Source organism: Lithobates pipiens, unplaced genomic scaffold (genome assembly GCF_037356315.1).
Source record: "Lithobates pipiens isolate NorthernLeopardFrog02 unplaced genomic scaffold, aLitPip1_a1.2 Scaffold_16, whole genome shotgun sequence".
NCBI lineage: Eukaryota > Metazoa > Chordata > Amphibia > Anura > Ranidae > Lithobates > Lithobates pipiens.
Window position 1 is genome coordinate 561,437,065 of NW_027507748.1, and position 27,938 is coordinate 561,465,002.

Below are 27,938 nucleotides of genomic sequence, written 5' to 3' on the forward strand. Positions count from 1 at the left end.
TAGGTCCAAGCAATATCTCCTAAACCTATATGGTTTAGGAGATATTTGCCCGAAAACGGGCACCACTGTCTACGGCGACTGCGCTGTAGACAGCGGTGTGCAGGCACACTGAGCACGGCATTCTCAGCGACAGAGCTGCCGCACGTGTCGGCTCCAGTGCGCATGCGCGGGAGTGACGTCATCGCGGCTTCGCCAAATGACGGCGGCGGAGCTGCGAGAACCCACCAACAAGATGGATGCGGCGGACTACAGGGGACAGCGGCGACTTCGCTGGCTCCTGTGTCAGGTAAGTGACACATAATGGGCTACTATGCGATGCATAGTAGTCCATTATGCTTTTTCCTTTGCAGGGAATGAAAGAGGAAGTAAACTCATCAGGGTTTACTTCCTCTTTAAGCGTTGCAGCCTCTGGGGCCTTTCAAAAAGGTGTGTGTATATGTAATGACAGATCATTTGACACTTAGATTGCACGCAGGTGGACATCATTTCACTAATTATGTGATTTCTGACGGTAATTGGTTTCATCAGAGCTTTTCATGGGCTTCATAACAAAGGGGTGTGAATACATACGCACATGCCAATTATCAGTTTTTTTATTTCTGAAAAAAATGTTATGTATATATTTTTCTAATTTTACTTCACCAACTTAGACTATTGTGTTCTGATCCATCACATATAATTCAGATTTAAAAAAATATTGAACTAAAGACTGTAATGTAACAAAATAAGTAAAAAGCCAAGGGGGTGAGTACTTTTGCAAGGCACTGTACATCCTATTCCTACTGTGAATCCTATTTCCATCTATCCATCCATCACAAAACATAAAAACTGTGAGCATGATCTTACGTAAAGGCCGTCATAATCTATTTTCCAGGCAGCTCACTCACCAATTCCAGGGCAGTGAGGTTGAACCTATACAGATTCAGATGCAGACTGAACCTTTTGTACAATTGTCCTTTAATCAACCCCTTCTGCCTACCAGTGCTGTCCACCTGCTGCCTACCTACCTTCTTGCTCAATTTCAGCTAGCTGTGCCCAACAACACACAGCCTTTCCAGTAAAAGTGGTTTGTCAGTACTCATGGCAGATAGGAGTGGATGTGGCCTATGTGCACGGAGGAAGACCTGAGGGGCAAGGCTTTTGTAGGAAAAGCTGTGCAGTTCCAGGCAGGGTCAGCAAAGAGTGGAAAGCATTCCTGGGAGTGGGGAAATTACTAAAGGACAGTTGTAGATTTGCCCTTTAGGCTGGGTTCACACTGTTGTGGTGCATTTTGGTGCATTGTGTAAGGGCAGTCATATAATTTGAAAAGGCTGAATTACACAAAGCATAAACCAAAAAAAGTGCGTGTACATTTATGTAACGCAATGAACCACCACGCATTATAATGGGTTACTGTGCTTGTGGTGTGCTACAGTGCACCTACACTGGGGTGCCAAAATGCATCAATGCACGTTTGTGCACTTTCTGGTAGTGGACATTACTGCAGTGCAACAGTGTATTGTAAACTGGAAATTAAAGCAGAGCAGGAGGTGTTATATGTTAACATACCTACCTCTTACATCTGCTGTTTGAAAACCTTGATTGAAGTGCAGTGATACCAATAGATCGATGTCTTTGCATTTTCTAATAATTACCCTTGCAGAATGAAATCCGTTTCCGCAATCGAAATCTGTTGCTGTAGTTTGCAGCAGCTAATTCCATTCATAAAATAGTAGAGACAGGAAGTACAAAGAGAAGCATTGGTGTAAAAATACTGCTGTGCTTCAGGCACGAATTTTGCAGAGCATGTAATTTTCAAATGAACATATCGCACTGACCTTCCATCTTCCAGGTATATATCGCTTGGATTCCCATTTCACACTGAGGCCCGATTAACATATATGCAAATTGGATGCATTTTGGACCGCATCCAATTTGCATGACATGTGAACTGGCAGCCTTCTCTATTGAGCTGGTTCACATATCTGCGGACCAGCCGTGGTCCATTTTTAAAAAGAGCCCTGTGCATTTTTCAGTCCGGTTCAGGTGCAATTTCAATAAAACAATTGCACCTGCATCATACTTGAACCAGTGAACAAAACTGCCCTGGACTCCTTTTTAAAAAATGCAGGAAAACTGTGGCTGGACATGTGTCCAGCCTTAAATGCTTATAGACCTGAAAATTTGACTGCTTAATGACCAGGCCAATTTTTGTGATAAGGCACTGCGTCACCTTAATTGACAGTTGCACAGCCGTGCCACGTTGTACTAAAAAAAAATTGACGTCCTTTTTTCCCCAAAAAAATATAGCTTTCTTTTGGTGGTATTTGATCACCCCTGCGGTTTTTATTTTTTGAGCTATAAACAAAGAACCACAGTTTAAAAAACAAAACAAAAAAACCTATCTTTTGCTATAATGAATATCCCCAAAAATGTTTTTAAAAAACAAATTTCTTCATCAGTTTAGGCCGATATATATTTTTATACATATTTTTGGTAAAAAAAACTCACGATAAGCGTATATTGATTGGTTTGCGCAAAAGTTATAGTGTCTACAAACTATGGGAAAGATTTATGGCATTTTTATTATTCATTTCTTCTTCCTTTTTTTTTTTTTACTAGTAATGATGGGATCTGCATTTTTTTTTATTTTTTTTTTTATTTTTGCGGTACTGCGACTTTGCGTTGGTCAGATTTGACACATTTTTGGGACCATTGACATTTATACAGCGATCAGAGCTATAAAAATGCACTGATTACTGTGTAAATGTCACTGGCAGGGAATGCGATTTACACTAGGGGGCGATCAAGAGGTTAAATGTTTTCCCTAGTTAGTGTTTCTAACTGTATTGGAGATAGGACTGACTGGGGAAGGAGTCATATTGTTGTTCCTACTTAATAGGAACAAACAATATGTATCCTCTCCCCTGACAGAACAGAGATTTGTGTGTTTTCACACACAAATCTCTGTTCCTGCTCTCGTGCACACGATCACGCCTGCCGGCCACGCGCAACGTGTTTGAGCACCCGCTATCGCCCTTAAAGGTACAGACGTACCCGTATGGTGATTCGCGGGAATGAACCACTTTGCCAATGTATGTCAGTGTGAGCCGGTCGGCAAGGGGTTATGCAGTTGTCTTACTGGTGTGTTTTTGTTTTTTTTTTTTTTGTTTTTTTACCGGCCACGGTTTACTGGCCACTTTAAATGATTTGGCCCATGTCTGTAACTGATACATTTGCCTGGAGAGCTTGCTCTTTTGAAAAGCAACAGACTTACTGGTTGGATTACTAGATGAAAGTAAAGGAAAGAAAGCCTAATGAAAACGAATATAGCCATCACATGTAAGAAATGGTAAGCTGCAATAAAATAAATGTTTGCTTTTGGATTAAAGAATAAGTTCACCTTTGTAAAAAAATGCACATCTTTTTGCAGGTAACAAAATGTGCATTTATTATATTTTTTATTATGAAAACTCTTGCAGACTGTCTGTGTAAGCTGTCTGCGGGGGTCGGTGCAACATGTTACATGTTACACCCTGAATATGGATGTAACATGTTACAAAAGGTGAACTTATCCTTTAAGTTCACAATTGTGGACGTTACCCCCATCCCCATATTTAGAGTTTAACGTGTTCAACATCTGCTTGCTCCTCCCCTGATTCCCCCCTCCCCCCCCCCCGCCTCGTGACAGCAGGCTGGGGATCTTCTCCCTGCACCCGCATGGCTGCACAAGTAGTTTGACATATAAAACACGCAAGGCCATACAGGGATTGAAACATTTGCAAAAACTCAAGCAGTGGGTGGGTGGCCCTGTGGAATTAAACCTAAAATGTAAACAAATTGCTGACTTTACGCTTGACTCGAACTGCGGGTGTTCATTTATTCTAAAACAAACCGAACATATGGGCGTTTGGAAAATTAGAGCGCTGCGGAACGCTCCATAATGCACTGCGAGATTGTGTGTGATATATAATATATATATATATATATATACACACACACACTCGCACACTCACACTCTAATATTAATAAATATATATATATATATATATATACACACTCTGCATTTAGCATAGACTATATATTCAGTGTTTACTCTGGATGCATAGTAGGTGTGTGGTACTATATGTGTATAAATATTAGACTGTGTGTGTGTATATGTATGTGTGTGTGTGTGTGTGTGTGTGTGTGTATATATATATGTGTGTATATATATATATATATATATATATATATATATATATATATATATATATATATATATATATATATATATATATATATATATATATATATACACATTATAGATCTGCTATGCATCCAGTGTAGCCTATATTTACAGTGCATTCCATGGTGTACTGTTTCTAATACAGTGCAGGCGGTGTACACAGTATCTAATACAATGCAGCCATTGTACACTTTAGACGGTGCACAAAGTATCTAATACAGTGTGGTGTTGCAAACCAAAAAATACATCATGTCCGGAAGGCCACCAAGACGAGGCAGACGCTCACAGGCCACTAAAAGAGGGCAAGCAGCCTCTGTGTCTACAGTCAAAATTGGTGGTCGTGGACATGGTGCATCCTCTGCAGGTGGCTGTGGGACACGCTTGTCCTTTTTGCTGCTGCTGGGCGTGTTATTGAGTCACCACATGCAGAAGAGTTGGTGGAGTGGATAATGAAGCTGTCCTCATCCTCTGTCACCCAGGCTCGGAGTAGTTTGCCTTCCAACACAGATGTCAAAGCCGCCTATTCCACCGTCTCCTTGTCCAGAGTCACTCTTTCCGTAGCCCCACCATCATGCACGGAGGAGTCCCCAGAATTATTCGACCACAGTTTTGGTTACAGTGGGGCAAAAAAGTATTTAGTCAGCCATCAATTGTGCAAGTTCTCCCAATTAAAAAGATGAGAGGCCTGTAATTGTCATCATAGGTATACCTCAACTATGAGAGACAAAATGTGGAAGCAAATCCAGACAGTCGCATATTATTTTTTTTCTTTTTTTTCTTTTTTGTTTTTTAAAGAATTTATTTGCAAATTATGGTGGAAAATAAGTATTTTGTAAATTTCAAAAGTTCAATACATTGTTATATATCCTTTGTTGGCAATGAGAGGTCAAACGTTTTTTGTAAGTCTTCACAAGGTTGTCACACACTGTTGCTGGTATGTTGGCCCATTCCTCCATGCAGATCTCCTCTAGAGCAGTGATGTTTTGGGGCTGTCGCTGGGCAACATGGACTTTCAACTCCCTCCAAAGGTTTTCTATGGGGTTGAGATCTGGAGACTGGCTAGGTCACGGCATGACCTTGAAATGCTTCTTACAAAGCCACTCCTTTGTTGTCCGGGCCGGTGTGTTTTGGATCATTGTCATGCTGAAAGACCCAGCCACGTTTCATCTTCAATGCCCTTGCTGATGGGACGACGTTTGCACTCAAAATCTCACAGTACATGGCCCCATTCATTCTTTCATGTACACGGAGCAGTCATCCTGTTCCCTTTGCAGAGAAACAGCCCCAAAGCATGATGTTGCCACCCCCATGTTTCACAGTAGGTATGGTGTTCTTTGGTTGCAACTCAGCATTCCCTCTCCTCCAAACACGACGAGTTGTGTTTCTACCAAACAGTTCTACTTTGGTTTCATCTGATCATATGACATTCTCCCAATCCTCTTTTGGATCATCCAAATGCTCTCTAGCAAACCTCAGACGGGCACGGACATGTACTGGCTTAAGCAGGGGGGCACGTCTGGCACTGCAGGATCTGAGTCTCTGGTGGCGTAGTGTGTTACTGATGGTAGTCTTTATGTTGGTCCCAGCTCTCTGCAGGTCATTCACTAGGTCACGCTGTGTAGTTCTGGGATTTTTGCTCACCGTTCTTGTGATCCTTTTGACCCCACGGGGTGAGATCTTGTGTGGAGCCCCAGATCGTGGGAGATTTTCAGTGGTCTTGTATGTCTTCCATTTTCTAATTGCTCCTACAGTTGATTTCTTCACACCAAGCTGCTTGCCTATTGCAGATTCAGTCTTCCCAGCCTGGTACAGGTCTACAATTTTGTTTCTGGTGTCCTTTGACAGCTCTTTGGTCTTCACCATAGTGGAGTTTGGAGTGTGACTGTTTGAGGTTGTGGACAGGTGTCTTTTATACTGATAACACGTTCAAATAGGTGCCATTAATACAGGTAATGAGTGGAGGACAGAGGAGCCTCTTAAAGAAGAAGAAACAGGTCTGTGAGAGACAGAAATCTTGCTTGTTTGTAGGTGACCAAATACTTATTTTCCACCATAATTGCCAAATAAATTTTTTCAAAAATCAGACAATGTGATTGTCTGGATTTGTTTCCACATTTTGTCTCTGATAGTTGAGGTATACCTATAATGACAATTACAGACCTCTCTCATCTTTAAGTGGGAGAACTTGCACTATTGATGGCTGACTAAATACTTTTTTGCCCCACTGTATATGCTGCTGGAGGATGTGCAGCGATTTGAAGGCTCCAATGTTGGTTCCCAGGTTGAGGAAGGGAGTAACGTGAGCCTAGATAGAGGGGGTACCACAGAAGGACAAGAAACTGGCAGTCGTGTTTCACAGCAGGGCCTATTCCTGTGCCCAACAAGAGTATCTATCTGTGAGGGGTTAGTGTTGTGGCACCACCACCACCCAAGGCCCAATTTTCTGCCCCTGTTTAACAGGGGCATGTAATTACAATTCTTGACATAATATTTCGCAGCAGGGCCCATTCCTGCGCCCAACAAGAGTAACTGAGGGCTTACAGTGTTCTGGTACAACCAACACCTAAGGCCCAATTTTCTACAGAGTATATGGGGCAGCCTGTATAGTATATTTACTGCTGTTCAGAGTATATAGTGCCCGGGGGACCCCCATGACGTTTAGAAAAAATTTGGGTCCTGAAGGGCCTGGTAATGGATTTTGGGGGGGGGGGGACATCCACGCCATTTTTTTGGGGTATTTTTAGCTATATTGCTGGGATCCGACAATACATTACAGCCACGAGCAGTTTTAAATGGCATTTTTTTTTCCTTTAGAAATTTTGCTGTGGCATTGTTATAACCATGGGAAAGATACACCTCTTTACAGGCATACTAAGGACCCCCCCCCCCCCCCCCAGCACAATATTCAAAGGAATATTTAATTAGTATTTTACGCTAAACATTATTAAAATTGCTGCTCCTGAAAAAAATGCAGTTTTTTTAAACCTTTTTTTTGCATTGATACATGTCCCCTGGGGCAGGACCCAGGTTTCCAAACACTTTTTAATGGCAATAACTTGCATATAAGCCTTGATTTTTTAATGTTCGCGTCACATTAAATGGTGTTCATATGATCCAACTATTTTTTTTTTTTTTTTTTGCATGTTCTGCTGCAAACCGAACGGGGGATGTTTGGCTCATCCCTATCGCTGACAGGTAGGGTTTCTATGACAGAAGAGACCCTATTGGTCATAAATCCTTGTCTCTACCTGTCAGCTTTTGCATACATTGAGCCACGCATGTGCAGCTTGGTGTACATTATCCATTTCATGATAATGTGTCTCCCATGTGCATGCGCAGGACTAATGCATCGCGCCTCAGACAATCAAGCTACTACAGAGGGAGGAAGACCAGTTGAAAATGGTAGCACCCATAACAGATGGAAGCACTTGCACCGCAACACTGGAAAGAACCTCTTGCCATGTAAGTCTGCCATAATGTGCTACTATGCTGATCATATTGGCACATTAGGGCTAAAAGCAGAGGTTTAGTTTCAGTTTACAGGCCTATATCGCCAGGCTTTGAGCTTGTGTCAGTGGTGCCAATTTGAAATCAGTTTGACATGCTTCTAATATATTTCAGAATTTGGTGACAGGCGCATTTGGTCTCCAGGTGACTTTTTTCAGTCCTACTTCGAGCATTTCCATAGACTTTGTATGATGTAAAAGAAAAGGTGACATAGGACCTTAGACTAGTTACTGTAGGGAACGTTACAGAAATCCTTGTTTTTTTTTTTTTTTTTGTTAGGTTTTTTTTTTTTTTTTTGGGTAGGTTAACCTGGCTATTACCTTTTTCCCCTGATAAGACTGTATTTATTATGTAACCATATTGTGGCTTTCTGTTGTGTACAAAGGTGTTTGGCATGCTTTCTCAGTAGTGACAGGGTGACTCTTTAGCATGTTGGCAGATTATAAAATGTACAGTATAAATTTGTATAAATTGCGTGCATAAATTTATTTCTGTAGTGTCCCAGCATGTTGTCACTACAGGGATGAAACGCACACACTGCATGTGGTATTTGCATACATTCAAGTGAACCATAGTATAGTGTGTGGATGCCTATGCTCACCATGGAACACAGCTGCTTCTGACGTCAGGGGAGAGCGGAGTTTATCAAAATTGGAGCAGACAGAATCTGGAGCAGCTGTGCATGTCAACTAATCGGTTGTATTTTCAGCTTGTTCAGTTAAACTTTAGGCTAGGTTCACACTGCTGCGATGCGGGAACGCTGCAAATCCACTGCGGGTTCGCGCATCGCATGTCTCCCGGCGGCAGTTCACACTACCCTATGCGAACTGCTGGGAGTGTCAGTTAAAAGTTAATGACACCTCCAAATCAGTTTGCATATCGCAGTGTGATCTGCAAACTCGGACAGGAATCGGATTGCATGGTGTGAACACCCACTCTGCTGCGGACCAAAAAAAGGGTCCTGTATGAATTTGGGCCGGAAGCGATGCAAATTCAGCCATACTATCTATATATGGCTGAAATCGCGTCGCACAGAGATCGCATGTGATTTGCAGTGCGGTGCGAATCACATCCGATCATGGACATCGCAGCAGTGTGAACCTAGCCTTAGAAATGAAAGATGGGAGCAGTTGCACATGGCAACCAGTTTCTATTTCTGACTTCTCCGGTTTTGATAAACTCCCCTCAGTGTCTAGTCAGTTTATGGTTTAGTTCAAGGTTTTTAGATTTAGGGCCCATGCATTGCGATGCGGGAACGCTGCAAATCCACTGGGGGTTCCCGCATCGCATGTCTCCCAGCAGCAGTTCACACTGCCGTATGCGAACTGCTGTCAAAATAGGGGATTGATTTATGACATTTTTTTGTTTTTTTACATGACTGCGACATTATGGCGGACACATCGGACACTTTTGACACATTTTTGGGACCATTCACATTTACACAGCGATCGTGTTATAAAATTGCACTGATTACTGTGTAAATGTGACTGGCAGGGAAGGGGTTAACACCAGGGGGCGCTGCAGGGGTTTATATCTTCCCTATGGGAGTGATTCTAACTGTGGGGGGAGGGGACTCACAAGGGGAGGAGACCGATCGTTGTTCCTCTGTACTGGGAACACACCATCGGTCTCCTCTCCACTGACAGGACGTGGATCTGTGTGTTTACATACACAGATCCACGGTCCTGCTGTGTTCCCGGGCAAACGCGGGTGCCTGGCGGACATCGCGGCCGCCGGGCACACGCACCGGGTCCCGAGCGATGCCCCCCTAGACGGCCGGGAATCAGAGGATGTCATATAACGCCCACCCAGGATGGGAGATCCCACCTGTGGGCGTCATATGTCTATAGGCCGGGGTTGAAGTGGTTAAGAGCCCTCATTTCTGATGCAAGCAGGCATTTGGTAGGAGTTATGCAATTATCAAAGTGCCTTGACAAGTGGGTGTCAATTTGTCGGAAGGGGCATACCTAGGAACCCTAGATAATGCTCCCATGTGTTGCTGAACCTCCATAATTGAAATAACTGAAACCCATGAATGAAATGGGCAGACCAGGGCCAGCAAGATTGGGAATGGAAGGGTTAGATGATGCAGAACATTCTCCAGCCAGGATGCTTTTTCTGCAATACTCATGTTCTCTCTGGCACTGTCACCTGCAGACTTACGACTCCAAGGTCCATCACTGCTTCTCTTTACGTTTGAGTGACATCAAGCATCAAGTTCTTGTGAGCACAATTTGTTTCTGAACGGCTAAGTAAAGTTTAGTGTAACAGCCATGCCCTGGTACTTGGTAGACTAGAATGGTTCATATCTAAAAAGAACAGCTCAAATGTTACTAGGTTTTAGCACTAGGCCCCATTGACATTTGGGAATGGGGCCATTAGTGTTTAGCTGCGATAGACCCAGGGGAGGTTACCTGCAACTAGCTGCAGGCAGGAAGCCCTATTGAAAGTCTCTGGCCAATCATCTGTGGGTAATCCCTGCATGTGCCTAGTAGGAGTGCTGTATAAACTGCATGTAGCATCAGCTACATACAGTATGTAGTGATGTGTTCTGGCAGTGGTATGGGGGACTTCTCGTCCTTTTCCCTGAAAAATATCAAGTATGCGCTGCTCAGAAACCCAGAGGAAGCTTTGTATTCTATGAATAAATACAAAGTTTCCTCCAGCTGGCTGAGGTGGATATTTTGACATTATCCACCTGCCTTTCCACCTCAGCAAATCAGAGGACGTCTTGTATTCATTCATAAAATACAAAGCTTCCTGTAAATGGCTGAGAAGGCACTCAGGAAGTCTGTTCCGCTGCTGGAACACAGTGCTATATACTGTATGTAGCCAACTGTGCCTTATGCCACGTACACACGTATCAGACTATCCAGCGGACTTAGTCTGGTGGACAAACGGCCGGCGGACTGTCCGCCGGACTTTGCGAACGAGCTACCTGCCCACACACGGCACTTTTGCGGCGAACTAGGTCCAGTCCGCCGGACTATCCGCTGTATCGCCGGACTATCTGCCATACTTTTGAAATGAACGTACTCGCCCACACACACACACGGAGGAAAGTTCGTTCAATTTGAGCGTGGCTCCAGGTAGCCGGGACCAGTGAAGGTGGCGTCGCTGGCCCCATCACCTGGTATGGATTTAAAGGGGAATCCCTACGCCGAAAAAATGGCGTGGGGGTCCCCCCCCCCGGTTCATATCAGACCCTTATCTGAGCACGCTACCCGGCTGGCCAGGAAAGGGGGTGGGGACGAGCGAGAGCCCCCCCCGTCCGAGCCATACCAGGCCGCGTGCCCTCAACATGGGGGGTGCCTTGGGGAAGGGGGACCCACGTGCCTCAAAGATCCTTGTCCCCATGTTGATGAGGACAAGGGCCTCTTCCTGACAACCCTGGCCGTTGGTTGTCGGGGTCTGCGGGTGGGGGGCTTATCGGAATCCGTGAGCCCCCTTTAAGAAGGGGCCCCCGGATCCCGGCCCCCACCCTATGTGAATGAGTATGGGGTACAATGTACCCCTACCCATTCACCTGTGAAAAAAATGAAAAAAACACAACACACAAGGGTTATAATAGTTAATTGCACAGCACCGGGGGTCTTCTTCTGTCTTGGGGGGGTCTTTTCACCAGACTCCTCCGCTATCTTCTGCTAGCTCTTTTACTAGCGGAGGAGCCCGGCTTTCTTCTTCGCCGCCGCCCTCTTCTTCCAACTTCGGGGGTCTTGTCCCCCTCTTCGGTTCTTCTTGCCGGGCCACCGCGCCTTCTTCTAGCTCTTTTACAGGCGGTGGCCGGTCTTCTGGCGCTGCTGTCTTCTGGCCTTCTGTTCTTCGCTTCTTTTCTTCTCTTCTTGAGCTGTTGCCTCGACGATGTCTCTGGTCACAATGACAGGCACGCGGTGTGCTGCGACTTGTATAGGGACATCACTGGATGATGTCCCCGCCCATTATGATGTCACAGTCCCAGAGCTCACGGATTCCAATAAGCCCCCTGCCCGCAGACCCCGACAACCAACGGCCAGGGTTGTCGGGAAGAGGCCCTTGTCCTCATCAACATGGGGACAAGGTGCTTTGGAGTGGGGGGGCGTGCGCGGGCACCCCCCTTGTTGAGGGCACGCGGCCTGGTACGGCTCAGGAGGGGGGGCGCTCGCTCGTCCCCACCCCCTTTCCTGGCCGGCTGGGTAGCGTGCTCGGATAAGGGTCTTATATGGACCTGAGGGAGACCCCATGCCGTTTTTTTGGTGTAGAGATTCCCCTTTAAGTCCATACCAGGTGATGGGACCAGCGACGCCTCCGTCGCTGGTCCCGGCTACCTGGAGCCGCGCTCAAAATGAGCGGACTTTCCTCCGGGCGGGAAAAGTCTGTTCATTTCAAAAGTACGGCGGACTAGCACACACACACACGGCCGTATTGTCCGCCGAAATGCGAGTCCGGCAGACAGATTGATGTGCAAAAATACAATCTTAGTCCGTCGGACTTTTGTGTAAAAAAAAAAAGTGTGGACTTTTCCACCGGATTGCTTGATCTTGTGTACGGGGTTTTAGTGTCAGGATGTATGGCATCCCTGTGTTTATGCTTGGGAATTAGATCATTCCAGGCCAGCCAATCAAGAAGCCGGATCCAGGGAAAGATGACAGAGGTGGCGGAAAGGGACATATGCAGATGTCCCATACGTAACATAAAATAGTAGACTATTTGTAAAGTAATAAAAACATGTATGCTAGCATATGGAAATCGGAATCCCATTTAGAAAACACTAGCTTGTTCTCGGTTGGCCTAGCTATGGCATCCAACAGAAATGCAAACTGAATATCCTGCATTTTTATACTAATGTATGACTTATGTGCCTTTTCTTGAAACAGGTATTTGTAACCAGTTCTGTTGAAATGACTATAAATGTCAATGCCAGAAAAATCAGTCCTGCTGTGTTGCAACTTCCTTTAAAGTGATATTAAAGCGGAGTTCCACCCAAAAATGGGACTTCCACTTTAAGGCCTCCTCCCTGACTCCTGTTTGTGAAACGGAACAGAGCTTTTTATTTATTTTTTTTAAATCTTTTTTATTGTATTTTTGAACAAACAAAACAAAGAAAACGAGAACCCCCCCCCCCCCCAAAAAAAACAAAACATACATAAACATCAAACCATTAAGTGCTTAACAATTATCTTCATGATTAACATGTTGTCAAACAGTTAATGACTTTGAGTTTGTTTACTTGGTGTGCTGCTAGGTGACTAGTAATACTGATGTCTCCTCATAATTTCGGAACCAGCTATTGCTGGTTCAGGCACACTTCCCTCTGTTTACTTATTGTGGCACACATGAGTAAATTTTGATATGTAAAACTTATTTGGCATCCTCTTCTCTCGGCCTTAAGTCGTAGTGGGTTCAGATAGCCATGTTTTGTCATTTCAAGGGACATCCTCTATTTATATATGTATCTTTGTACAGTGGAAGGCTCTAGTTTGAGACGGTTTCATTGAGCCAGAGAAGGCACCGTGGGTTTTTTCCAATGCATAGCAATGTTTTTTTTCAGGCATAAAAGAGCAGTAACCTATTCAACGTTCTTTTCGTGAGAGTTGGCACTATTGTTTCTATCGGGCCCAAGAGACGCTCCTCCATCTTCATCGGCATCGTGACCGAGGTGACCAGATTAATCATATCTAGCACCTCACTTCAATACCGCTGAATCTTAGGGCAGGCCCAGAGAATATGTGTAAAGTCTCCCGGGGAGGTGTTACACATCCAGCATTCTGTGGAGTGTTCGGGTTTCATTTTATGAAGTCTATATGGTGTGAAGTAGGCTCTATGCACTATTTTAAACTGCACAAGTCTGTCTCTTAGTGAAACCAGGGAGTTAAAGGGGAAATCCCATACATCATCCCAGTCATTGTTGTCCAGTGTTGGAATATCTCTTTACCAACTGGACCAGAGTTTATCCATGGGTGGGAGGGACACAAATATCAGACGTTCATAAAAATGGGAGGCTTGTTTTTCGGCGCACCTGGGGTGGAGTGTTTTTTCTAACCCTGACTGGATCACCATGCAGGAGGATCGTGGGAATTGTGTGTTGAAGGCATGAGATATTTGCAGGTAGCGAAATACATAATAACTTGGTAAAATGTGTCTGTGAGAGTTGAGATAATGGTATTGATGTGTTTTTTTCGAGGTTATTTGTGATATAAGTTTGATACCATATTTGGTCTATGCATATGGATTTAGCATTTTGTAAAAGTGAGGGAGATTAGGATTCAGCCAAATCGGAGCGTTAGGTGAAATTTCATTATGTCTATATTTTTCCACCGCCAGCCCTGCCTTCCATGCGTGCAAGGTGATATGCCTGGAGGGGGTTAGGGGTAAGGGGCACGAGGTCCCCTGTAGACCAGCAATTTTAAGTGCTTATAATGATTCCAGCCACCATGCCGCTGTTACTAACTGTGCAGCAAGATAATATTTATAGCAATCTGGGAATGCCATACCTCCTTCTGTTCCTTGTCTCATAAAGGTGCTTAGCTTATATCTATCTCACTAGTTGCTAGGCAGAATGGGGAAATGCTGTTTACATGGCATTTCCTCCATTCAGCCATCCCGTGAGACGATCGCGGGACCCGCGACCGGACTCACGGGGGTCCCGACCGGCACATGAGCATGCCGCCGGCGGCGCGCTCGCGATGGCAGGGCGGCATTGAAGATTGGACGTACCTGTACGCCAGTATGCCTGCCCGTGCCATTCTGCCGACGTACATCTGCGTGCGCCGGTCGGGAACCGGTTAAAAAGCAGCCAGCACAGCAAAGGACAAAATTTTGTAGCAAAATGTAAAAAAAAATGCAGAACTAAGGTGAGAAGTACCTGTATGGCTACAAGGTAATTGTGTATTAATCAGCCAGTGGAAGTTGGGGTACCTTAACCACTTCCAGTCCGCCATATAGCAATATGACGTGCGAAAAGTGGTTCGGTTATCCTGATGAACATCATATGATGTCCAACGGGGGAAGCCGCTAGTGCGCGCCCACAGCTCTCGGTGGTGTGGTGGGTCAGTCTGACACATAGCATCTCCGATCGAGGTAAAGAGCCTTTGACTCTTTACCATTTGATCAGCTGTGTCCAATCACAGCTGATCATTGTAAACGGGAAGAACCGTATATGGACTTTTCCTCCACTCCCACTGACAAGCACGAGTACAGTAGAGCCGATCGGTTGCTCTCCTGATGGGGGGGGGGGGGGGGTCTGCACTGATTATCAGTGCAGCCCCCCTGAGGTGGCCCACCAGGGATGCCAATCAAGTGCCCAATAGGGATGGCACTGTGCCCATCAGTGATGCCTACCAATGCCCTCTTAACAGTGCTTCTAAACAGTGTCATCAGTGCTGCATATCGGTGCCACCTATAAGTACCAATCAGTATTGCCTCATCGGTGCCTGTCAGTGAAGGAGAAAACGTATTTATAAAGTTTTGTAACAAAGAAAAACTTTATTTTTTTTATATGTAGCGCAAAAAATAACCCCAAAAAGTTCTCTTTGTGGGAAAAAAATTATAAAAATTTCGTTTGGGTACAGCATAGCATGACCGCGCAATTCTCATTTGAAATGTGATAGTGCTGAAAATTTGGTCTGGGCAGGAAGGTGTACGAGTGTTCTGTACTGAAGTGGTTAAAAGATCACTAGATCTATATGAAACATGTAAACATTGACGTAAATAGTGTAAACCTCACACTGATATGTGAGTAAACGGTGATCTAAAATTCACGAATTATCAACAAAAATTATGAATAACAAAAAATATATAAACACAAAAAAGGGAGAAAGAGTCCAATTGAGTCCACATAAGTAAGAAACAAATGTTCAACGTAGATTCCAAAGAAAAGAAAGTAGGTCCCAAAGGCAGCTGCAAGGATCACATGTGTAGAAGAGGCAACCAACACCAACTACGAAAAGGCTTACCGTAACGTGTGGACTCAATAAGGCTTATGCCCAAAGAGTCAACAAGGTAGGGGGTGTATATACACCACTTGAGCCTCGCCACAATAGGAAATGAGCCCTTCATCCCTTGCACAGCTCAATGTAGTGATAACTGGTTAGGACCAGCAGCCTCAGATCAAAGGACAGTGTCTTCCTTTGCTCAAACGGTATAGCCTAAGGCCGCGTACACACGGGCGGACTGTTCGCCCAACTTTGTCCGCTGAACAGTGTTTCAGCGGACAGTCCGCTCGTGTGTGGGCTTCAGCGGACAGTTTCAGCGGACAGTCTGACGAACAAAGTTTTTCGGAATTTCCGTAAAACTGTCCGCTGAAACTTGGTTTGAGCGGACAGTCCGCTCGTGTGTAGGCTTGTTCGTCAAACTAAGTTCCGCTCATACTCAGAAAGGATTTACACGCCGAAGGTTGCATTGCAGTGTATAGGACGTAGTTTTCTAGTCCCGTCGTACGTGCCGTTCACGTCATCGCGCACGGTTTCAGCGGACTGTTCGTTCATTGTGTGTGGTCAAGTCCGTTCATGCTAATTTTGAGCGGACTGTTTGTCAAACTGTTTGACGAACAAGGTTGGGCGAACAGTCCGCGCGTGTGTACGCGGCCTAAAAGAGACAAGATGCTCCACATAGTGTAAAACCGTGAGGTATAAAAATCAGGAACACTCGCATGTCAATGAATAAAAAGCGCCTGGATTCATATTCAAATAAAAAACAATGTCACACAATGGCACCAACATGAAGCAGGCTTTAGTTTTAATATTCTGCAGATGGCTCTGTGGCCCCTCTGAGCCCCCTTTTATCATTCTATTGGTTCTCATCAGCCTGGTAGCTTTCATTTGTAATGTTGCCCAACACTCCAGTGTGAATTAAGGCTTCTAATGAACGATTAGAAAAATAGATTTTTGACTTGATGTAAAATAATTTTCTCCAATCTTCTTCCAGGGCAGCATCCGAGAGATGGGCTCCTCCTTCCTGCAACAGGAAACTCATTAGTCCACCATTATAAATTTGTTAGTCTCACCTGTGTGCCTCAGTTGTTTTGTTTGCTCCGGACCCACAGGAGCTGCAAACATTTGTTATTTTATCCAGTCTCTGTGCTTTCTGCAGGGGACTCCCTGACTAGCATCCCATTCAGCCCAAGGGGCCTTGGGAGGGCGAGCAGGGGCAGCAATCTGAGCCTCAAGGCTCTGCCTGAAGTTTCGCTCCTACAGAGGGGTATGGAACTGTCCCCCAGCTGCATTACATGCCTCTGGCATTTTCCCCCATAGCTACTGCTCCTCAATGGTGGAGGGCCATCCAGCCGAGCCTCATACTTCAGGTGCTTTAGAGGTTCCCTCGCTGTGCAGGCGACCTGGCTGCTGACCCTCCTGCCTGCCGGATACATCATTTCTGGTCGGCGGCCATCTTGGTGGAGGCTGGAGCCTCCAGGGCAAGCACTAGAGTGAGTCACTTCCAGACATCACTTCCGGTTGGCTGCAGCGCGGATTTAAAAAAATTAAAAGGCCTTTAATGCTCTGCTCCCTATTGGAATCCCAGGAAGGAGGATGCCAGGGAGGATCTGGCAGGTGCAGTTGTGTCCACCAACCCGCACAGGGTCAGCTGGGGGTGAGGCTGGAGCAGGAAGCAGATAAGGCTCTCTAAGCAGGGGATCCCAGTGGCGGCCCAGGGCGACCGCTTCTTCACCCTGGCCTGCTGATCCTGCATGTCAGGTAAACCAGAGCACTCTGGAGTCACCTCAGTCTTTACCTCCCTACAAACCGAGCAACTTATTCACTCCTTGATTATTTCCCGCCTTGACTACTGCATCTCTCTCCTTAATGGCCTACCCTTACGCAGGCTATCCCCCCCTTCAGTCTATTATGAATGCTGCTGCTAGACTAATACACCTCGCTAACCGATCCGTGACTGCTGCGCCAATCCCGTCTCTGGCTCCCCCTACCCCACTGTATAAAAATCTAAATGCTAACCATAACATACAAGGCCATCCACAACATCGCCCCCAGCTACATCACCAACCTCATCTGCAGATATCACCCAAATCATCCCCTCCGCTCCTCATAGGACCTCCTGCTCTCTAGCTCCCTTTTTACCTCCTCTCATGCTTGTCTTCAGGACTTCTCCAGAGCCTCTCCCATCCTCTAGAATTCCCTGCCTCAGTATATCCGATCAGCCCCTAACCCAGTGATGGCGAACCTTGGCACCCCAGATGTTTTGGAAATGTAGTTCCAAAACATCTGGGGTGCCAAGGTTCGCTATCACTGCCCTAACCTGTCCACCTTTAGGAGATCCCTGAAAACTCACTTATTCAGGGAAGCCTATCCCACACCCACCTAACAAACCAATCAAATCATTCCTGCGTCTATTGCCTTTTGTACCACCACCCTCTCCCTTTAGAATATAAGCTCTACGAGATTACATTCTATTACATTCTGTAGTGTAAATAATAATAATGCACTGCCAACCTCACTCAGGCCCTTTGTGCTTACTTTCAGGCAAAGGCCCCAGAGGAGAAAAGGGTGCAGACCAGAGCAAGTCATGCGCCTCTTGCAGTCACCTGTTTTTCCCTGAATGGAGAAAGCCACTATGCCAAAAATGCATTAAAAAAATGGCTCGGTCTTATCTAGTGCGACTTGTCATGTTTCAATTATTCAATTACTCACGGACTTATTATTGAACACTTGTTTCACAGGGTGATTTGTTTTAGTTTTATTAATTTAGTTGTGAATATTAGCACTACTATTTTATTCACTTGAAATCACGTATTTATAAGTAGCAGCTGGAGATTTACTTTACACTTATTTTCTTGGTGTGGTGGTGTAAGAAAGAAAAGGGGCGCTATTTTTTCTTTTTCACTATTGTTTAAATCTCTCTCTCCCTCTCCCTCTCCCTCTCCCCCTCCCTCTCCCTCCCTCCAGAAGAGGGCCAATGAGAGCTGGAGGTGTGCCTCTGTGTAACTCCAGGAAGTGCAACAGGCAGCAGATTCAGCTGCCCACAGTTAAAATGTGGACTCAGTGGAGGGAGATTTCTGCAGCATATTTGACAAGTACAGAATCGCAGTATTTATAAAATATGCCAGGTGGCTGGAGGAAAGCTTCAGAATAATAAACATGATTTTATTGCTAATTATGTGAGCAGACCGCAGTTCCTGTTTAAGAATCAAAATCAAATTTTTTTTTTTTTTTTCTTCTTCTTTGTGATCTTAAAGCATTTTCCCGATACTTTCTATGCAGAGAATTCTTAGCGCAAGCCGACAACTGTAAAAAACAAAAAAAAACAGGCAGTCTGCCAAGCGCCTTTTTGTTCTCTAGATGCAAAGAATGAACTTCCGTCTGTAAATGAGAGAAGTTTAACCACTTAAACTTGGTTGTGTTTAACCACTTAAACTTGGTTGTGTTTAACCACTTAAACGTGGTTGTTAAGCCACTATCTGATCTGTATCTCATCCCCTCTGTCAGATAAAAAGCTGCATCCTAGTGCCTGTGCTCTATAAAAAAATAAAAGAAAAAATTTCTACCTGTTTTAACAGTGTCTTTCAGTGATGAGATGCTCCAGTCATCCCAATCATCATTATCAAAGGTGGGAATGTCGCGCACCCATTTGTCTCTGAGTTTTCCCAAGGTAGGGAGGGAGGTCGTTATCAAATGGGAGTAAAGTTTCGAGGTGGGCTTATTTTCACATCTGGACGTGAGGAGGTCCTCCAGTGCGGACTGGACAACCTGGGGGGGAGACCTGGAGAACTGGCATCTGAAGGCATGGGAGAGTTGTAGATATCTAAAAAAATTGCTCTGCAGGACGTTGAAGTCACAAATCAACTTGGGGAATGGGGCCATTTACTGTTATCTTTGAAAGTAAAAGAAAATCCCAAATTTTGAGTTGACAGAACAATGATAGTTCTGGTGACCCTGGTGATACACCATATTTTCCTCACATGAGATTTCCTCTCACTTCCTGTTTTGGCAATGGGGCAGGAAGAGAGGTATCTGCACCCCCCTCCCCCTGAAAGGTGCCAATTGCGGCGCCGGAGGGGGGGAGGGTTCCAATGAGCGGAAGTTCTATTTTTGAGGGTGGAGCTCCGCTTTAAAGCGGAGTTCTGCCTGGGAAACAAAAAAATGTATGTCAACAGCTACAAATACTTCAGCTGCTGACTTTTAAAATAAGGACACTTGTCTGTCCAGGGCACCTGTCCTCACCCGAAGCCAACCCGTTGGCGTGGAGGCGCTGGCATTTTCAGTCAGGGAATCAGGAAGTGAAGCCTTGTGGCTTCACAGCCTGGTTCCCTACTGTGCATGCTAAAATTGCGCTGCCCATTTTCTTAGTGGTCCCTGCTGTCTTCTGAGTCCTGTGTGTCTCCCAGAAGACAGAGGGGGGGGGGGGGTGGTTGGAGGGGATGAACATGGTGTAGATTGCTGCACCCTGCCCCCCCCCCCCAAATCTGTGCCTCATTATGGATATTTCCCCATAGCTTTAACAGAAAGTGAGGGGATTCCCGATTTGCCACTAGTGTCCCCATTGGAAGCAGAACAAAGAACTGCATTTTTTTTTTTTTTTTTTTTTTTTTACAGTTCTTTGTTCATAAAAAATGTTTTTCAAATATTACATCAACCTGTCTTTTGTAATCCAATCAGGAATCTTCTGCACTGCTCGGTGCTGTCAGTCTAACACAGAGAGCTTGCTGATAGAATGAGAGGATGCATTAATGGTTTTTTGTTTGTTTGTTTTTTGTTTGTTTTTGTTTTTACTGTCCACTTACAGGCAGGGACAGATTCTTTACCAAGGTGTTCAGCTTTAGAGCCCATTCACACAGGGGCAACACGACTTGTAGGCGACTTGAGTCAGGCAACTTGGACACGACTTGAGTTAAGATCACAGCGCGACTTGGGACGACTTCAAAACGACTTGTGATGACTTCAAGCCCGACTTGGAACGACTTACAAGTCGCCCCAGGCCAGGCGACTTTTGCCGAGGCCAAGCAGAGAATGAGCTCAAGGGGGAACTCCACGGCAAATTTCTGAAAAAAATTTGGCGTGGGTTCCCCCTCCGAGAGCATACCAGGCCCTTAGGTCTGGTATGGATTCCAAGGGGAACCCCCTACGCCGAAAAAACGGCGTGGGGGTCCCCCCCAGATCCACACCAGACCCTTATCCGAGCACGCTACCCGGCCGGCCAGGAAAGGGGGTGGGGACGAGCGGGCGCCCCCCCCCCCCTCCTGAGCCGTACCAGGCCGCGTGCCCTCAACATGGGGGGGTGCCTTGGGGGAGGGGGGGCGTGCGGCCCCCCCACCCCAAAGCACCTTGTCCCCATGTCGATGAGGACAAGGGCCTCTTCCCGACAACCCTGGCCGTTGGTTGTCGGGGTCTGCGGGCGGGGGGCTTATCGGAATCCGGGAGCCCCCTTTAATAAGGGGGCCCCCGGATACCGGCCCCCCACCCTATGTGAATGAGTATGGGGTACAATGTACCCCTACCCATTCACCTGTGGAAAAAAAGTACAAAAAAAAAAACACAACACAGGGAAAAAATATTTTATTGCACAGCTCCGGGGGTCTTCCGTCTTCGGGGGTCTTCTCGCCGGACACCTCCGCTATCTTCTTGTAGCTCTTTTACTAGCGGAGGAGTCCGGCTTTCTTCCTCCCCGCCGCCGGCCTCTTCTCCCGACTTCGGGGGTCTTGTCCCCCTCTTCGGTTCTTCTGCTGCCGCCGCCCGTTCTTCTTCTTCTTCTTCTTCTTCCTTCTTCCTTCTTCCTTCTTCCTTCTTCCTTCTTCCTTCTTTCTTCTTTCTTTCTTCTTCTTTCTTCTTCTTCTTCTTTCTTCTTTCTTCTTTCTTCTTTCTTCTTTCTTCTTTCTTCTTTCTTCTTTCTTCTTTCTTCTTTCTTCTTTCTTCTTTCTTCTTTCTTCTTTCTTCTTCTTTCTTCTTCTTCTTCTTCCACGACGCTCTCTCCGGCCACAATGCCAGGGACGCGCTCCGCTGCCACTTATATAGGGACAATGGGGCGGTGTCACATGGGTTGGTCACATGGGTTGATGTCACATGGTGACCCCGCCCCCTTACCATGTGACCAACCCATGTGACACCGCCCCATTGTCCCTATATAAGTGGCAGCGGAGCGCGTCCCTGGCATTGTGGCCGGAGAGAGCGTCGTGTACCTGCCTGCAAAAGAGCTATAAGAAGGCGCGGTGGCCCGGCAGAAGAACCGAAGAGGGGGACAAGACCCCCGAAGTCGGGAGAAGAGGCCGGCGGCGGGGAGGAAGAAAGCCGGACTCCTCCGCTAGTAAAAGAGCTACAAGAAGATAGCGGAGGAGTCCGGCGAGAAGACCCCCGAAGACGGAAGACCCCCGGAGCTGTGCAATAAAATATTTTTTCCCTGTGTTGTGTTTTTTTTTTTTGTACTTTTTTTCCACAGGTGAATGGGTAGGGGTACATTGTACCCCATACTCATTCACATAGGGTGGGGGGCCGGTATCCGGGGGCCCCCAAGGCACCCCCCCATGTTGAGGGCACGCGGCCTGGTACGGCTCAGGAGGGGGGGGGGCGCCCGCTCGTCCCCACCCCCTTTCCTGGCCGGCCGGGTAGCGTGCTCGGATAAGGGTCTGGTGTGGATCTGGGGGGGACCCCCACGCCGTTTTTTCGGCGTAGGGGGTTCCCCTTGGAATCCATACCAGACCTAAGGGCCTGGTATGCTCTCGGAGGGGGAACCCACGCCAAATTTTTTTCAGAAATTTGCCGTGGAGTTCCCCCTTCAGAGCTAATAATTCTGTCAAAGTCGCCTCCGTATAGACGGAGATCCGACTTGGAGGCGATCTCCATTGAAATCAATGGGTACCGGTCGCCTACAAGTCGGATAGAAGTAGTACAGGAACCTTTTCTGAAGTCGGAGCGACTTCAGTAGTGTGCATTAAGACGGCTCTCATTCACTTACATTGCTTTTTAAATGTTGTCCGACCTGAGGTGACTTGGGGCGACCTGAAGTCGGATCAGGAGTTGCCCCTGTGTGAATGGGCTCTTAGACCCCATACACACTGTACAACTTTTGTTGTCAGATTTCCTTTAGATTTACCAAAACCATGTAGAGCAAGGGCCTGCCTGATTGCATACAAATTGAAACTCTTAAGGTTTGACCTCATATTATATGGTTTCGGTAAATCTGAAGGAAAAAAATCTACAGAAAATTGTTTAGTGTGTATCCAGCTTAGCTTCAAAGTCTGGAAAGGGGGAAAGCATGAACACTTCTTTAGCCAGTAAAGACATTCATACAAGTGTAACAAGTTAGGGGATGGAAAACTCTGCTTCTACCTGCTCCCTTGATTGCGGAAATTCCTATCATGTCCCCCAAGTGTATGAACTTCCTTAGAAGGCTCATAAAAAATATAGCTGTTATGAACATTCGCCCATTAGCCCTCGTTCACATTGAATGTGGCTTTGAAATCGTGCGACTTCATCTGAAATCACATGATTTCAAAGCTGCCTGTCAGTATGACTGTGAAGACATCTGTGCGGCTTCATGCACAGATGTCTATGCAAGTCGCACCCGAAATTGCCAAAAGTAGTGCAGGAACTCCTTTTTCAAATTAATGCGGCATCGCAAAGTCATCGTTGCAGCGGTTTGAACATGGCCATTGCCGACAATAGGGTGCGACTTTTCATGCGGTTTGACCTGTCAAATTGCAATCTAAGTCACTTCAATGTGAACGAGGGCTTAATGGTACTTTGGTATGATCTATCCTAAAAGAAATTCAGGTAATAAGTGATTTTAGAGCTAGGACATTGCTGGAGGGGGTGATGGAAATGAATTGGCAGTGCCTGTGTTTTGTTGGGCCTTCTGATATCCCTGATTCAAGCATGGATATCTGTACATAAAGAAGGGTAATAAATTCAATTGGGTGTTAAGGGGTTAATTCAGCCCCCCCCCCCCCCCCCCTATTTCTTCCAGACTCCTCCTGTATATGCCCTTTTCTGTCTTGTGGGAATGACTGCTATTCTTCCTGAGGGTAATAAATATCAATTTACTGGCTGGCAGGCTCTTTGTCCCGGTTATTTCATCTGGTTGGAGGCGAGAGAATGTAGAGGATGATCTTTTCCTTCCCCCATCCACTCCCTGCCCGGTCTGTCTATACAGGCACAGAGCACACTGACACAGACACCTTACAGTCTTATCAGAAACACCACCAATATGGCAGCTGCTGCTGGCCTGAGCTCCCTCGCGGAGTCCAGCCTGTCCTACAGGGGAACTTAATGGAGACCTGTCAGTAACTGGCCTTGGTGGGTGTAGAAGAGGGTTAACTATCCATTCTACCTCTGTCTGGCAGACAATAATTCTGACTGATGCCGAGTGTGTCACATGGCCCCTAATAATGCCCAATAAGGCATACATTTTTTCATGGACATTATGTATTATTGGTAAAAGCAAAATGATCCATTTTGTACAGCTAGCTACCAATATGTAACTAGAAAAAACATAAATGCTCTGGATAAATATTGTTTGAGATATACCGTATGTGGCTGAAGCAAAGCTTTAATGGACAGATTAAAAGGAATTTTATGAAATATCAGGTTGTGGACGGTCGGTATCATATTTTTGTTTTTTTGCTCTGCTTTTTTTAGATGCAGCAGTATCTGAACTGAGGGGTCCAAATCAGTTCCTGAAAGTTGACAGCACGTTTTTGCATACAGGATGGTTCACTAGCGGGTTAAATTACGCGAAGCGGGGCATCGATCTCATTTTTATAAATTTTGTTTTTTTGTACTTTACTGTTGAGTTGCCCAGTGAACCAGTTATGAGAAGAACTCAGTCCATTACACTTGCCTTTGAACATCTGGTACCCCAGGCTTTCATGTCACAGACCTTTGTCAGCATTCTGGAAAGTACATCAGCCAATCCAGGATGTATTACATAAAATGTATGCCATTTTCCTGTTTGGGTAAAGGACGGTGGACCTAGCATAATGATGTTTGGTTTTCCTCCTGTGTATACGATCTTGGCCTTCTCTTAACGTAACTGATTATGTACTTTCCACTTGTAACTTGGTTAAAGTCTCATTTATATGTATTTTGTAATTGAATTGGGCTAACACACTTAATTTAATCAGGTAACAATGATGCACTTTTTTTTCTTTTTTTGCAGACAAGATGGATCCCTAGCAATCTCTGTAGATAGATCTCTCAGAGCTCCAAAGGAATACTGAAGGAGTCCGTGATTACCAATCAACTCTGCCTCTTCCCACCACGGGAACCTGACAAGCTGTGACTACACCATGTTGGGCCGTGAGGATCGCACACAGACCTAACGCCTATACTGTGCCGCGATGAGCAGGTACATTGAACCCCTGGAACTTTCATGGTTGCAATGACACTTAGTCATGAGATACTGAGATGATGAAAACGGCGCTGACAGAAAGCAAGCCGTTCTCCATAACTGGACTGCACAGACCAAATTATTTCCAGCTTTAGATAGCTAAAGCACAGCTAAAACTGATGGCAAACAGAAAGTTGCATCCATCAGTAAATATTTTTTCAGTAACCACTAAGTATTTGCGACTTGGGCCGCGGCACGGACTCACGGAAATGGGAACAGGATACCCGTCCCCACCGAAAGGTGCCAATTGTGGCACCGGAGGGGGAGAGGAGACAGATGAGTGTAAGTTACACTTTTTGGTGGAACTTCACTTTAACTCATCAATAACTAATAAGGCCTTATGCACACGGACGTTTTTACAGCCGCTTTTTTGAGCGTTTTTTGCAGCTTAAAAACGCCTGTCCATGTTAGTCTATGGCTTCATGCCCACCTAGGCGTTTTTGAGCTGCAAATGGCATAGGCGTTTTTAAGCTGTAAAAAAAACCCAGGACCAGTGCGTTCCGTGGCGCGGAGCTAGAGCTGTAAAAACGCGAATCGGGGTAAAACGCGCAGAAACGCGTAACATATTTTCTTTGTTTTCTGAGTGCTATAGCCAAGAGATGTGTTTCTTTAAAAAACGCTACCTAATGCTAACGCTAAAAACGCCAATGCAAAACGCGGTAAAAATCGCGTTTTTAACACAGATTTTTCCAGGCGTCAGAGCTAGCTTTGCAGCCAGTTTTTTAAAACGTCCGTGTGCATGAGCACTAATAGTAATAGTTTTATTTTCTCTCACTCTGTGAAACCTAGTTTACTTGGCTGATGCTCTGACTTCAACCCTTTTTTAGTCAGTGACACAGAACAAGTATGCAAATAAGTCTTGACTTTATTGTGACTTTTCTGATATGCATACTTGTCATGAGCCTGTGACAAAGTATTTTAGCCAGGGTGTATCGGTATTATAGTCAGGTAACCAGCATTTTTTGAAGGAGATCAGAAGTATACTTTCTTAGCTTTTTCTCATGAAAGTGTAACTTTAAATTATTTTCCTATTTTCTATAGGCATACACGTACCTGTAAATTGTACATGGCCAGGCCATCTAGGTACAGTTGTGCTCATAATGATTTCTTGACCATTTTTCAGAGAATATGAATGATGACACAAAAACATTTTGTTAGTGTTTGGCTGAGGCCATTTATTATCAATCAACTGTGTTTACTCTTTTTAAATCCTAATCACAACAGAAACTACCCAAATTACCCTGATCAAAAGTTTACATACCCCAGTTCTTAATACTGTGTATTGCCCCCTTTAACATCAATGACAGCTTGAAGTCTTTTGTGGTATTTGTGGATGAGACTCTTTATCTTCTCAGATGGCAAAGCTGCCCATTCCTCTTGGCAAAAAGCCTGCAGTTCATGTACATTTTTGGGCTGTCTTGCATGAAAAGCATGTTTGAGTTCTCCCCAGAGTGGCTTAATGATATTGAGGTCTGTAGACTGAGGTTGCCACTCCAGAACCTTAACTTTATTCTGCTGTAACCAATGACAGGTTGACTTGGCCTTGTGTTTTGGATCATTGTCATGTTGGAAAGTCCAAATATGTCCCATGCGCAGCTTCCTGGCTGATGAATACAAATGTTCCTCTAGTATTTTTTGATAACCTACTGTATTCATCAATTTTGACCAAATTTCCTGTGCCTTTTTGTAGCTCACACATCCCCAAAACATCACCGATCTACCGCCGTGTTTCACAGTAGGAATGGTGTACCTTTCATCATAGGCCTTGTTGACTCCTTTTCAAATGTAGCGTTTATAGTTGGGGCCAAAAAGCTCAATTTTGGTCTCATCACTCCATATGACTTTGTGCCAGAAGGTTTGAAGCTTGTCTCTGTGCTGTTTGGCGAATTGTAAGCGGGATACTTTGTGGCATTTGCTTAGTAATGGCTTGCTTCTGTCGACTCGACCATGCAGCCCATCTTTCTTCAAGTGCCTCCTTATTGTACATCTTGAAACAGCCACACTACTTTTTTTCAGAGTCCCGTATTTCACCTGAAGCTATTTGTTTTTCTTTGCACCCTGAACAATTTTCCTGGCAGCTGTGGCTGAAATTTTAGTTGGTCTACCTGACTGTGGTTTGGTTTCAACAGAACCCCTCAATTTCCACTTCTTGATTAGAGTTTGAACACTGCTGATTGGCATTCTCAATTCCTTGGATATCTTTTTATATCCCTTTCCTGTTTTATACAGTTCAACTACCTTTTTCCGCAGTTCCTTTGACCATTATTTTGCTCTCTCCGTGATTCAGAATCCAGAAATGTCAGTACAGCACTGGATGAAAGTTGCAAGGGTCTGTCAGGAGTCCAGAAACTCACTGACCTTTTACTCACACACACACACACACACACACACACACACACACACACACACACACACACACACACACACACACACACACACACACACACACACACACACACACAGACACACACAGACACACACAGACACACACAGACACACACAGACACACACAGACAGACACAGACAGACACAGACAGACACAGACAGACACAGACAGACACAGACAGACACAGACAGACACAGACAGACACAGACAGACACAGACAGACACAGACAGACACAGACAGACACAGACAGACACAGACAGACACAGACAGACACAGACAGACACAGACAGACACACACAGACACACACAGACACACACAGACACACACAGACACACACACACACAGACACACACAGACACAGACACACACAGACACAGACACACACAGACACAGACACACACAGACACAGACACACACAGACACAGACACACACAGACACAGACACACACAGACACAGACACACACACACAGACACAGACACAGACACACACACACAGACACACACACATACACACACGTCTAAAAAAAA

At 45.4% G+C, this 27,938-nt stretch overlaps 1 protein-coding gene across 1 annotated transcript in view; it reads left to right on the plus strand.

Moving 5' to 3' along the window:
• Positions 1 to 27,938, plus strand: part of MBD6 (methyl-CpG binding domain protein 6) — a 138,288-nt gene that overhangs the window by 21,859 nt on the left and 88,491 nt on the right. Inside the window, exon 2 of the mRNA XM_077483604.1 lies at positions 24,791 to 24,979. The gene's annotated coding sequence lies outside the window, so the exon portion shown is untranslated. The remainder of the gene's footprint in view (positions 1 to 24,790; positions 24,980 to 27,938) is intronic.